General features: G+C 43.1%; 1 protein-coding gene across 3 annotated transcripts in view; it reads right to left on the reverse strand.

The window, feature by feature from the left end:
- Nucleotides 1–13,191, reverse strand: part of LOC129810703 (uncharacterized protein C1orf21 homolog) — a 31,288-nt gene extending 18,097 nt beyond the window's left edge. Inside the window, exons 1-3 of one of the 3 annotated variants that reach the window (XM_055861485.1) lie at nt 13,074–13,190; nt 12,591–12,650; nt 349–510 (exon numbers count right to left, since the gene is read on the reverse strand). The gene's annotated coding sequence lies outside the window, so the exon portion shown is untranslated. Of the gene's footprint in view, nt 1–348; nt 511–12,590; nt 12,651–13,073 lie in introns of all 3 variants that reach the window. The other 2 variants (XM_055861484.1, XM_055861486.1) reach the window with 2 other exon arrangements.
- Nucleotides 13,192–14,735: the final 1,544 nt, after the last annotated feature.

Genomic DNA, 14,735 nt, shown 5'->3' on the forward strand with positions numbered 1-14,735 from the left:
GGCTGGGCAGGCCCGCCTATCCTGGAGGAGCAAAAGGAGGGCCTCAGAGTATGGTTAAAGGCCCGGTCTCTGAGGCCTATCGTCAGCCATGATGACAGTGACAGGGACAAAGTCAGCAGTGGTACCAGGGCTGAAAGTAAGAAACCCTGCGTTCTGTCTCTCTCTGACACAAAAGGACAACTCCTGAGCCAAATCACCATAATATTTACACTAGCCAACAGCAAACCCATGTACCGCACCGCTTTCCCTTGTCCCAGTTTAAACACTACATCAGCCTGACAAGCCGGCAAGCTGTGCCAACACACACACACGCGCTCGTAACCTCGTACACCCTCAGAAAAATAATACCTCTTCTGAGTGTGGTGTTATTGTTCTTTGTGCACGTCTTCATTCTCATGTTCTGCTTGGAGCACCTCTTCTCATTCTCTCTCCATTGTAGTGGGCACGAGAAGAAGTGGCTGTGGGGGAGGGAGGACGATGTACAAATAACGGCTCCTCTGTTTGGGAGAACTGTCATGTGACAATGAGAGAGAGAGAGAGAGAGAGAGACTGTCAGTCAGGCAGATACAGAAAGGAAAAGGAAAAGATTCAAGACATATTGTTGCATACACGTTAGCACCAGGACAGGAGTATTTCTTTTGTCAGGCCTATAAAACCAGCCAAATTGAAAATGAGATGGCTGCATGGCTCAATGTATTTCCTGTGCCGTCTGCTCTGTGGCTTAGGGCATGACAGCGAGAGGGGGAGAGAAGGAAGAGAGAGAGAGAGAGAGGAGTGAATGACCAGAGCTCAGAGGCCACTGTTAATAACCTCGTTAATCAGAAGAGTCATCGAAATCTAATGTTGAGTTAAAGTTCAGATTCATTTGCCCTTGTGTTCAGTCGCAGCCCTGAGGAGCTAGAGGAAACATGGACAGTTTCATAAGAGAGAGGTTCAGAAAAGGGAAAACGTACAGTTAAAGGAACGAAGTACAGATTGGCGAGGAGGACTAGCTCCGCTGACTTGTAATGTCAGGAAATCATTTTACCATTGCGATCTGTACAGTTGTTTGTTTTCCTCGCAAGTTTTCATGTCAATTAACTCGTGACATTCCTGGATTACTCATATTAATAAAGTCTGATTTAAATCAACAAATATGATAGTCAGTTGAAAAAAGGTTATGGGTACAAGAATGTGTACATATCTGGCTCTGTTGGCAAAATCACTACATATCCCATTGAGCCAAGAGGGGAGATGCTGCCCATTGTCACAGTTCCAAGACCAGTCAGAAATGTCCAGCCAATGACGCCGGTGGATCTTAAAACTGAACTTGGATCCGCTTTAAGTAGCAATGATATCAGTCTCGAACCAGTCATGACTATACAACAAAACAAGATTGTAGTTTCTATGTCCTGATATCAGGAACTGGCGGCGAAAAGTTAGATGAAAGAATTCAGAGATTGAAACTAATAAAATCTGATGACATATTTAAGGACAGCAAATCGATATACAATCCCAAAATCAGCTGTAACTGCCAATAGTAAAACAAAGCTTAAAACAATGGTTTGAGTGAACCCTGTAAACAGAAACTGAATGGTGAATTTGGTTCCGGACACACTATAGGGAGTCAACGACCGATCATATTCACCTGAACGAGCTCAAACCCCTGACGACGCGGTCCTAAAAATGTCATACCGCGTTCCCTCATTCAGGGAACAGTAGTTATATTCACAACTGTACGTTCCCTTTGAGTCGGTTACTCTGTGTAACATACTATGGGGACATACAATCATGCTGCAAGACGGCTAAGAGGGTACCAAAATAGGAGGCCCACGGCAGCCCAAGCACACATGTTCCACAGGCTCCAAAATAGGGTCAGAGCCTCATGACGCTTGAACTGTCAGAGCACCATACAGGGAGCCAGAACCTGCTGCAACTTGACTATGCACACTGACCCGCTGCCACTGCAGCCCAAGTCCAGAGACCCCATGGATCCAAGAACAACACTTACCTTGCGAGCCTGAAATGTCAGAACCCGGACAAGGAACCGCAAGTCCAAAACAACTGGACATCTGGTCGTGACTTGGTAAAGTCACGACCAGATGTTCTGCATAGCATTGACCAGTCTATTGTCCACGGCAGCCCAAGGCATAAACCCATAGGTTCCAGCAATAACCTGGAAACTGTGTACTCACACTCTGCCACGGGAGTAGAGCCGTCAATCAGGACATGCCGAGATGGCAGCCATATAAAATCTGCAATTTGGAAAAAGAAAGGCCCTGTTGGAAAAGCAACAACAAAATGTCTCCTCTGAAAAGGATAAACGCACGCGACTTAGACGTATACAACACTCTCGTAGAAGACATGCGCCGACTGTATCGTCATAATCATGGTCGAGGATATAAACCCCTAGCCATCAAAATTCCACCTTTCAGGGGCCAAACACACAGCTCTCTTGTCTGCCGTCGTGAGTGGCAAACGCTCCCGTATGCCTGGGATAATAGATCGACGACATGGAACCCGCCACGGGTCCCCGACCAACAGAGGGGTTGTCTCTGCGCTAACGGGGAGCCACCAGAATCAACACAGACCCTTCTGTCGGACCCTGGCTAGGCCCCTTACTTTTGTCAATCTTTACTAATGTCCTGCCACCGGCACCGAGTTAGGCCTGTGTGTCTATATATGCTGAAACACTATACACGTCAGCTACCACAGCAACTGAAATCACTGCAACAGAAGAGCTGCAGTCAGTTTTAGAATTGGTGGCAAGAAATGAAATGTTTAGGACTAGTTTAAAAACTAAAAGCATTTTATTTGGGACAAATCATCCACTAAACCTCAAAAAATATATATTGTAATGAAGAATGTGGAAATTGAGCAAGTTGAGGAGACTAAACTGCTTGGTACATCCCTGTATTGTAAAACTGTCATGGTCAAAACATATTGATGCAACATTAGCGAAGATGGGGAGAAGTCTGTCCATAATAAAGCGCTGCTCTGCTTCCTTGACATTGTTATCAACAAAACAAATTAGTTTTGTCCCACCTGAACTACTGCCCAGTCATATGGTCCAGTGCCACAAACAGGGACATAGGCAAATTATAGTTGGCCCAGAACAGAGCAGCACAGCTAGGCCTTAAATGTACACGAGAGAGTTAACTTCAATAACATGCATCTCAATCCCTCTAAGCTCAAAGTTGAGGAGAGATTGTCTGCATCACTACCTGTCTTTGTGAGAGGTACTGACATGTTGAAGAACTGAGCTTTCTGTTCAAACGACTAGCACGCAACTCAGACACCCATGCATACCCCACAAGACATGCCACCAGAGGTCTCTTCACAGTCCACAAGTCCCAAACAGACTATGGGAGGCGCACAGTACTACATAGAGGCATAGCTACATGGAACTATATTCCACATCAAGTAACTCATGCAACCAGTAAAATGTGAAGAACAAAACAAGTGGATAAAACTACACCTTATGGAACAGCGAGGACTGTGAAGAGAGGCACACACACGCATGCTAGCATACACTCTACACACAGGTACACTAACATTGTTATACTGTTGTATTATGGATGCTGGATTGTAGATATGTTGTGGTAGACTAGTGTGTAATCTGTTGTGTGATGTTTTATTTCGTTTATAAGCCACAGAATGAATGCGAGCCCCAGTGTTCCCACGGGGCAGTTTTGAGGATTAGGGCCAGGAGTTTTACAGTAGGACCAGAGATATCTCCCATGTCATGTGGTCAGGGTTACACTCCTGACCCTATTTATGGACTTATTATCACAGTGGCCTGGCCTGTGTATCAGACTGTATCTGTCCTGGTACAGTAGTGTCTTAACTCATTTACCATGTTATCACCTTCTCTAGAGTGGCTCCCTGCTCCCTCCCAGACATGCCCTCCCAGATCAACAAACAGCAGAGCTCAGGTCAACCCCTCCTGATGTTCTCTTTCACTCAGCTGCTCCAGATCCGTCCGAATCACTCTGACAAGTCTGGGCGGACAAATACAGTATGGCCATGAATTTTCATTAGAAATCATTACCACTGCATCAGATACAGTATATTTCAATCTGGATTTAATTGAGTCTCTGCAGTAGGATAATTAGTGAAGCAGCTTCCTGTGTGTGACTGACCAGGGTGGGACTGTATTGTAATTATTATTTCATTTGCAGGGTGGAAAAGCTGAATAATAGAATAGAGTTGGAAGATGGGCTACCTTGAAGTAGGTGCAAACAAGCAGAATCATGTCTCAAAATGGTGTTGCATATTTCCTGTCAAATTATAAGAACATTTTGTGAGAAGATCATGTCACTATCTTGTGTTGTTGCACTGCAAACTAGTAGGCTCTCTCCAGTGTCCTATCTGCTTATACTCTGAGATCCATATATAGCGTGTGGTCCAGGTTCTGGCCTGCAACAGAGCAACACCTATTTTCTGTTCTGGGGGCCCTGTTCTGCAACGCCTCCAGGCTCCAGCACCACTCTGCACTGCTGGTGTACATATTACCTCAACTAACCTGAACATTGACTCGGTATATAGCCTCGTTATTGTTACGCTTTTTCATTTCCTTACTTTAGTTTATATTTTCTTAACTCTTTTCTTAAAAAGAGTTTCTTAAAACTGCATTGTTGGTTAAGGGCTTGTAAGTAAGCATTTCACAGTAAAGTCTACACCTGTTGTATTCGGCACATGTGACGAATAAAATGTGATTTGGTCTCTTGCGACAGCAACAAGCAATATGTGCAAAGTCCCTCTGCCTAGGGTTGGGCGACATCCAAATGTCCATACCGTCATACCGTCTCTGTACCATACCAGGGTATACGGTATTACCGAATGTGCACACAAGGGGCGCAATAAATAAAATACCTGGATCTTGATCCAGAAGGGGATTGAATGTATCTGCTGTAACCACGAAGCTTGATCTTCACATCCAGCTACTTAGCAAACCAAATGCATATCCCTGAGCTGGATATAATTCATTTGACACATCTTAGATTTCTTAGTTACTATAAGTTCAGTTTAAGTTATAAGCAGCAGCTTGGCACGCACCACAGCAGCCCCCGCAAGGCAAAAATCATACCAACTATTTTGATATATACTGTTTATACCGGGGTGTTGCCCAAGCCTACCTCTGTCCAAAAGGAAGAAACATACCCTGGCCTGCCACATGTACCACTGGACTCTATACACACTATGTACACACCGACTCAGAGTGGGGGGGGGGGGGGGGGGGGGGGACAAACACACACACACAGCAATGTGCATCATGCAGTGCCTGAGCTTTGTGAGTCAGTACCTAGAGGGATCTGGTTGTGCTGGCCTAGTGCTTTCTGCACAGCAATACACCTAACTTGAAACCTAATGCCACTCGGCAATGCCAATGACCGACTACCACAAATAGCATGTGCAGAGGTACTAACACACAAGCAGTCAGGACACACAGAACCCCAATAACAGTGCCCTACTGTATGTATCACATTCATCGATTATGCGCAAGTACAATAGCTTTGGTCCAGTTTTCCACAAATACTCATATTTTTGCTAGTGGTTGTACTAAATTATTCTCCAATTAATAAAGTTTATTTTGTTTACAATGTGAACCTAGCTAGTCAATGTAGCTGGCTAGCTAGCTAGTAGTAGCTTATTGACTTCATAAATCTTAGTAAAATAACCAGTGGTGTATAATCGAGGCCATATGCAACCAAAATCAACTTGATTTCATTATTTCAATTCACAAGATACAATCAATGTGAGCGTCAGCCATGAAGAATTGAACCTCGCGATTCTTTGACACTGGACGTGAAGCAGCTTTCACTGACTTCAAAGGAAGAGTTTCCTCAACGGATGACGACCAGTGGCATATGGGCTTATCGGTGAGCAATGATGCCGCCCGGTGACAAACAGTGCCCACTTTGTCAAAAGCAGGGATGCAAAATATTTTGCTTATCCATTCCCAGCACTCCTCTCCAGGATGCTGTTGGAGACGTTGCTGCTGCGCTCCACCAACGTTCCGGCAAAAAATAAACATAAATCATGTCGCAGATATAGGATATGGTGGAAAGAGTGTGGCCTTTTCTGTAGCCTACAGGCTAGAGATAAATGTACGACAACGCAATGAGATGGACACTTTTTACATCATGCAGGTTTCTCCAATCAAATAGCCGAACACAAAATGGTGCCCAATTAAATAAAAAATGCGTTGCCAAGTTAACGAACATATCCTAAAAACAGGACAGGTCAAACTAAAATGGACAATCACAACTGTTGTCCGGGAGTTTCACTCAATTGTCATGATCAGTGCTTTCAAGTTTGACAAGCTGATAATAGCGAAAAATTAAATACGTCTGCATTTCCCGCTGTGTAAACATTGCAAATAGACTCAAGATAACTCCTGATAAAGTTGGGTAGCTGATATTCAGAGCTTAAAATAGCCAAACTGAATAGTCACAGGAATCAGGACTAATAAAATTAATTCAACGGCCTGTTTTACAAATGGTGGACCTACTACATGGATGGGCCTTCGTAAAAAATCCATTGCAGCATACCCTAGCAAGACCCCAAAAACGGGCCCTGCAAAACTACAATAGTCCCAGTAAGCAAAATGACATTGAAAAGACGTGTAAAATAAGTATTTTCCAGACATTGAAGTTAGGTTCAATTTAGGTTCTGAATGAAAGGTGAAGACACATTTTCCATATGTTTAAAATACACCCTTTCCAAGACATTGAAAAATGCATATTTTGTGTGTGCGGTCCAGATCGGCCTTGATTTCCACATCCACGCACATTGGTTTTTGGTCCGGTTCAGACAAACTCTGAACCAATCATAGGAGTCTATGTTTGGTTCAGATTTTGTGCGGTCTGGACAGGCCTTGATTTGGTCCAAACATAGGCATCTATAAATAAATACAAAATTCAACTTTCATTCAGAACCGAAAATGGACCTGATGTCAACATCTGGAAAATACATATTTTCAACATCCTGGAAAATATGTATTTTCACCTTTTATTCAGAGCCTAAATTGAACTTCAATGTCTGGAAAATACATTTTGTCTGTGGCGACACATCATTCATGTTTAGCAAAAAAATGTAATAATATATTTTAAATATTATTTTGGCATTAATACGTGTCATGTAACAGTTTGCAAACAATTTAAAAAACAAATCTTTGAGTTAATAAAGTTACATACAAACATGGTCTCTTTTCTGCTTTCTTGAGTAAGGCAGCTCCAAAATACAGGTGTTTCAGCCTGGCTCAGTGCTTTCTGTGGGGGTGGGGCAGCAAGTGGAAAATATGGAGTGTAGGGGTTGGTAATGTTCTCTAGTTGCGCCGTGATTGGCTCAGTATTCTGTCACTTATGGGGACCCTACGTCACCGCAAAATCTAGGGGGAGAGATCGCCATTTAGGTTAGGCCATTTGATCTGTTAGTGGTTGGGCTCGAAATCTAGGGGCAGAGCTAAAAAAATTCAAGCTCCTTGGGTGCTGCCATAAAGTTACATTGGAAGTGTACATCAAAGAAGGTTCACGGTCATTGGCCACAGATACAATGATTTCAAATCATGTTATATCTACAGTAGCTTTGATTGGACTGATCATGTCAACCTCATACTTTCAAAATCTTAGTCGTCATAATGAATAAAGTTGACAATATACTGGCAAACCCTTTTCAATCGAAGAGAAATTACAGATAAAACGTATCGGTGCTCATCGGCCATAAACATTAAATAACAAGTTGGTAACCGCAAATTCAACAATGAGTGGTTTAGAAGGAATCAGTGACTAACTGCAAGCATTGCAAAGCAATCACTAGCCTGCTATTCATTGGAGTGGGTGTGTGGTTTAAGTCTGGGTTTAAGCGTCTCTTTAACAAGCTTAAAAGGATAAACTCTCAACACTATGGGCCAGAAAAGGTTGAATACATTGGCCATGCTGCCGTGTTCAAAACAACTAAACTCGGAAATCTCAGACTCTAGTGAGTTCAAGACAACTAGAAACTAAAAATAAATGAGCTCCGACTGGGAAAAGTCGGGAACTCGGGCCTCTTTCCAGAGCTATGACTGACTTGAAGATCAACGACGTCATGATTCAACCTTGTTTTTTTCCTGAGTTTCCAGTTGTCTTGAAAGCACTATAAATCCAGAGAATGACAGACTTTGATAAAGTTTGGTGACAAAATTTGCCAACAAGAAGGACCACCACACCACCTTCCTGTTCAAGTGAGGACAGCACAACAAGGTGAGTCCAAAAATGTATTGTAAGCAGCTGCATTAATGATGTAATATGCCAGGGAAATATGTATTTTATTTTTATTTCACCAGGTAGGCTAGTTGAGAACAAGTTCTCATTTACAACTGCGACCTGGCCAAGATAAAGCAAAGCAGTGCGACACAAACAACAGCACAGAGAGAGTTACACATGAAATAAACAAACGTACAGTCAATAACACAATAGAAAAGTCTATATACAGTGTGTGCAAATGTAGTAAGATTAGGGAGGTAAGGCAATAAATAGGCCATAGTGGCAAAATAATTACAATTTAGCAATTAAACACTGGAGTGATAGATGTGCCGAAGATGAATGTGCAAGTAGAGATGCTGGGGTGCAAAGGAGAAAAACAAATAACAATATGGGGATGAGGTAGTTGGGTGGGCTATTTACAGATGGGCTATGTACAGATGCAATGATCGATAAGCTGCTCTGACAGCTGATGCTTAAAGTTGGTGAGGGAGATATGAGTGCAATTCGTTCCAGTCATTGGCAGCAGAGAACTGGAAGGAAATGAAGCCAACTCCTCTTTTGGCTTCGGGGATGACCAGTGAAATATACCTGCTGGAGCGCGTGCTACGAGTGGGTGCTGCTATGGTGACCAGTGAGCTGAGATAAGGCAGGGCTTTACCTAGCAAAGACTTAAAGATGACCTGGAGCCAGTGGGTTTGACGACGAATATGAAGCAAGGGCCAGCCAACGAGAGCATACAGGTCGCAATGGTGGGTAGTATATGGGGCTTTGGTGACAAAACGGATGGCACTGTGATAGACTGCATCCAATTTGCTGAGTAGAGTTTGAGGCTTTTGTAAATGACATCGCCGAAGTCAAGGATCAGTAGGATAGTCAGTTTTACGAGGGTATGTTTGGCAGCATGAGTGAAGGATGCTTTGTTGTGAAATAGGAAGCCAATTCTAGATTTAATTTTGGATTGGAGATGCTTAATGCGAGTCTGGAAGGAGAGTTTACAGTCTAACCAGACACCTAGGTATTTATAGTTGTCCACATATACAAATTCAGAACCGCCAGAGTAGTGATGCTAGACGGGCAGGCAGCGATCGGTTGAAGAGCATGCATTTAGTTTTGCTTGCATTTAAGAGCCGTTGGAGGCCATGAAAGGAGTGTTGTATGGCATTGAAGCTCATCTGAAGGTTTGTTATCACAGTGTCCAAAGACGGGCCAGATGTATACAGAATGGTGTCATCTGCATAGAAGTGGATCAGAAAATCACCAACAGCAAGAGCGACATTGATGTATACAGAGAAAAGAGTCGGCCCGAGAATTGAACCCTGTGGCACCCCCATAGAGACTGCCAGAGGTCCGGACAACAGACCCTCCGATTTGACACACTGAACTCTGAGAAGTAGTTGGTGAACCAGGCGAGGCAGTCATTTGAGAAACCAAGGCTGTTGAGTCTGCCGATAAGAATGCGGGGATTGTACAGTATTGTCTTTTACTCGATAGCGGTTATGATATCGTTTAGGACCTTGAGCGTGGCTGAGGTACACCCACGACCAGCTTGATAATCAGATTGCATAGTGGAGAACATACGGTGGGATTCGAAATGGTCGGTGATCTGTTTGTTAACTTGGCTTTCAAAGACTTTAGAAAGGCAGGGTAGGATAGATATAGGTCTGTAACAGTTTGGGTCTAGAGTGTCACCCCCTTTGGAGAGGGGGATGACCTCAGCAGCTTTCCAATCTTTAGGGATCGCAGACGATACGAAAGAGAGATTGAACAGGCTAGTAATAGGGGTTGCAACAATTGTAGCGGATAATTTTAGAAAGAGAGGGTCCAGATTGTCTAGCCCAGCTGATTTGTAGGGGTCCAGATTTTGCAGCTCTTTCAGAACATCAGCTATCTGGATTTGGGCGAAGGAGAAATGGGGGAGGCTTGGGCAAGTTGCTGTGAGGGGTACAGAGCTGTTGACCGGGGTAGGGGTAGCCAGATGGAAAGCATGACCAGCCGTAGAAAAATACTTATTGAAATTCTCGATTATTGTAGCTTGATCGGTGGTGACAGTGTTTCCTTGCCTCAGTGCAGTGGGCAGCTGGGAGGAGGTGCTCTTATTCTCCATGGACTTGTGTCCCAGAACTTTTTGGAGTTTGTGCTACAGGATGCAAATTTGTGCTACAGGATGCAACAGGATGCAAATTGGATGCTACAGGATGCAAATTGCTACAGGATGCAAATTGTAGCTTGATCGGTGGTGACAGTGTTTCCTTGCCTCAGTGCAGTGGGCAGCTGGGAGGAGGTGCTCTTATTCTGCATGGACTTGTGTCCCAGAACTTTTTGGAGTTTGTGCTACAGGATGCAAATTTCTGTTTGAAAAAATATAGCCTTTGCTTTCCTAACTGCCTGTGTATGATGGTTCCTAACTTCCTGAAAAGTTGCATATTGCGGGGGCTATACGGTGCTAATGCAGTACGCCACAGGATGTTTGTGCTGGTCAAGGGCAGTCAGGTCTGGAGTGAACCAAGGGCTATATCTGTTCTTAGTTCTACATTTTTTGAATGGGGCATGCTTATTTAAGATGGTGAGGAAAGCACTTTTAAAGAATAACCAGGCATCTACTGACAGAATGAGGTCAATATTCTTCCAGGATACCCAGGACAGGTCGATTAGAAAGGCATGCTCGCTGAAGTGTTGGTGTATAGCCAACACACATGTAGCCTGTAGCCTGTTTTAGAGAAATGTAATCACAGAATATTGTAAGAGCTTTCGCTGTCTGCTTATATGCCCCCTTTATTTATGCTACAGTTCTGACTTTGTGTACATAGAGAATACTCTAAGAATGGCACATGTTCTGAATGTCACTGTACATTTCAAAAGTGCTGAACAAATAGTTATATATACACTATGTCTGTCCTAGCTCACTTAAGAATGTCTTAATCGAAATTACGGATTACCTCTTATCCGCTCGTCGTCCCCTTATGCCATAGTTTGTACAACTCAATTGTCAGTAGAAACCACATTTGTTTAAGAAAGTAGCTATATCAGCTACTGATAGCCAGGTGTAGCCACAGTAAGAATTCACTCCATGGTGCTGAAAATAAAGCTCTGCTGTTAGGGCATACATAAAGCTGTCCCAACTGTTTGTGTGCACAGTTTGTCACTGTTACAGTGAAATTCATGTATTGTTCAGTGTTGTGGCTTGCTGGCATGCATGAACATAACAAATTATTGAGTTTGCCCCACCAAGAGTTACATGCTAAAATCGACACTGCATATTTTACACGTCATTTTGCATACTGGGACTATTCTAGTTTTGTAGGACTGCATTTTTTGGTCTTGCCTAGGGCGGCAGAACAGCAAGGACCGGCCGCTAAAGTGATGTCACGTTAACATTGCATCATATCAACCCTAATTAGGGTTGCACTCCACCTCCGCCAAAGACAGGCGAAAATCACCACCTGAGATTCAGACAGTGGCCAGAGAGGGGATGTAGTGAGCAAGAGCACAAATTGAGAGGCAGAGAGTTGGGCAGATGAGCGAGTACAGGACAGCTAATAATAGATCTCTCTCTCTGCCTGGAGGGAGACGCTGACTTCAGAGCAAGCTGTGCGCTGTATTTTTCTGCCGCCGGAACAAAAGCCATATGCGAGCGGCGAATCATACACATCGCTTTCACGGATGAGGACTGCAGATGGAGGCATACAGATAAAGCCAGACAGACGTAGATTGCATGGTCATCTAATCACAAGAGTGCAGGACTATATTAGACAATGTACAAGCTGATAGCAGAATATAGTGGCTAAGCAATAAAGCAAATACACCCATGTTAATGCATGTGCATCGGTCCAATTATTGCAGTGGACCAGCAGCAGGGGATAGCGTCCAGCGACTAACCAGCAAATCAGTAAGCTGTTATATTATTGTCAAACAGAAGTCTAGGTCCTTATGGCGACGTAAAGTAAACACTAAAAATTATCCTAAATTGCTCAATACTACGTTACCCAATACTATGGTTGCTGAAGACACATCACTAAAGCACATCAGTGGCCAGATAATATTGAGCTGTATGTGTCTCGATATGATCGCCTGTGGGCGATCTTTGACACGGCTACCTGACACTCTATAGACATACAGACAAGCATCTCGAGCACTCAGAGGAGCGGTAGATCTCGACACAAGTCATGTGTTTGAATTAAGGCGTCAATTAATAGTAGAGCTGCTGCGCCGCCGGTCCAGGTCTAGCGTGGCGGAGCAAAGTTGCTCCTCGCCTCAACACACAGTTGTGTCCAGCTGTGCTGCAGAGACACACTGGGCGCATTGTTTCCCGCAGGGAAAGAGAGGGTAACGTCTCTACGTGTGTACACACAGAGACACACATACCTAGATACTGCATAAAGGTGATTGTCTTTAAAACAGCCCAGGTGTCCTCTGTTCATGTTGCTTCAAGTCCAGAAACAAACGGCATTGCAGACGAGAGGAAGAAAAGAGAGAGCGACAGGACAAGGGGGCCAGTGTGAATGATTTTTTATATATATTTTTTAACAAATTGGTAAAGCATTAAAGCCATCGAACTGTATCCAACCTGAGCATAATGCTAAACGGTAAACAAAACGCATACCTACTATAGTACTCCATTTCCCCTATAGTCTCATTTCTCCTGACGCATGCAGATTTGTCTAACAGAGACATGTCCGAGAGCCGAACCCCAAGACACAGGAAGGAAAGCGCCAGGCAATCACAGCCCGAGTCAAGGAACAACAACAAAAGAGAACGCTACGAAAGAAATCATATGTGCACGTTCATTTAAGACGCTAATAACGTTTTAAAACTAATAGCGAGTATTTTATGAATGTAGCTACTTACTTTACTGAACCAGTTCCTCTCGGTCCACTTGAGATTCACCGAGCTTTACGCAGACAGTCAGGCGGGAGCTGGCGCTACAGCGTGTGGATGGGAACCGTATTACTACTTCACTGAACGTAAACTATGGTTTGCGTCATTTTACCAGGATGCCACTATTTCGCGCAGTAATGCAGCCATCTTGCTTATGACTTTACTGTTTAATGTAAATATTCTGTTCATTTTTTGGCAATAGGAATATAGAAGGGTTATTTTGTGAATTAAAAAATGATATTTAAAAGGTAGCTCAATAAATGAATACATTTGACAACAGAAGCAAGTAGTAGCATGTGAGAGGGACTACTTTTCTGGGAAATGAGATTGACAGGTACATTATCGCTGCGTTCAGACAGGCATCCCAATTCTGATCTTCTTTCACTAATTTGTATTTTGACCAATTAGATCAGCTCTGCAAAAGATCTGTGAAAAGGTCTGTGATTGGTCAAAATACAAATTAGTGGGAAAAAGACCAGAAATGTGCATAATACTTTTTTTAATGCATGATATCTTGTTCCTTGAAATTGGCCAAGATGCATGATCATGGATGGAGAGGTATAGTTCAACCATGCCAGCTCAGTAGTTGTTCTCTCTGGAGAGAAAATAAGTAGTTTTGTAAAAAAATGTGAGCCATTGATTCTAGCACAGAATAAAAGCAATGCCTGAAACAGCATAGGGCCCATAGACCTAAGAGAAAATGAGACATTCTATTAAAGATGTGAGGATAGGGGTACACGCCACAGGAGGTTGGTGGCACCTTAATTGGAGAGAACAGGTTTGTGGTAATGGCTGGAGCGGAATAAGTTGCATGGTATTAAATATATCAAACACATGGTTTCCAGGTGTTTGATGCCATTGCATTTGCCGTTCCGGCCATTATGAGCCATTCTCTCCTCAGCAGCATCCTGTGGTACACGTAATGATGTGTATAAACCCTGGTTTTCTGATATGTAAAATGGCCAATTAGAGGCTTTGACGCCATCGGCTACCATATTGGCACTCCGCAGAAGGGGCAGTCCTCCATATGGAGGATATGAATTCCAATGGAATTCTACAGTATTGCAATAAAATGTTTCAAGGACAAAATTATTTCCTTGTTGTAGTGGGGACACTGATATTTATTTTTTTACAAATGTTATATGTATTGGGTACACAGCATGATCCATGCAGATTAAGCATCAGAAATTGATAAATAGTATGATAGTAACCCATAAAAAAATTGAAACCACTGATGTATGTCTCCATTCCTTTTTAATCCCAACCCAGTGAAGAGGTTATCATATCAATACAAATACTGTATGGTTCCACTGTCATTTCAGTCATGTAATAGTCTAAAACCAATAGAAACCCCTAGTCTAACAATGCCTGAAAAACGTTTTAAAAAATTGATGACAAAACACTTATGTTCATTTCTTTATCAATTTTATTAAAAGTTAATTACATTGTTGGCTTTTTTGTTTGCTTGGTCTTCCAGTCAGTCAGCAAGCTCCAGACCAGTATGATGCCCCAAACAAGGATCCCCTCTGCTGGCCAGTCAGTGGTACTGTCTGCCATAGATATAGAACATGGTATTCCCAAAGACAGTACAGTATTTTATTTCTTAATATAGTTGCACAACAGTCGGTTTTG

This window comes from Salvelinus fontinalis, chromosome 14 (genome assembly GCF_029448725.1).
Source record: "Salvelinus fontinalis isolate EN_2023a chromosome 14, ASM2944872v1, whole genome shotgun sequence".
NCBI lineage: Eukaryota > Metazoa > Chordata > Actinopteri > Salmoniformes > Salmonidae > Salvelinus > Salvelinus fontinalis.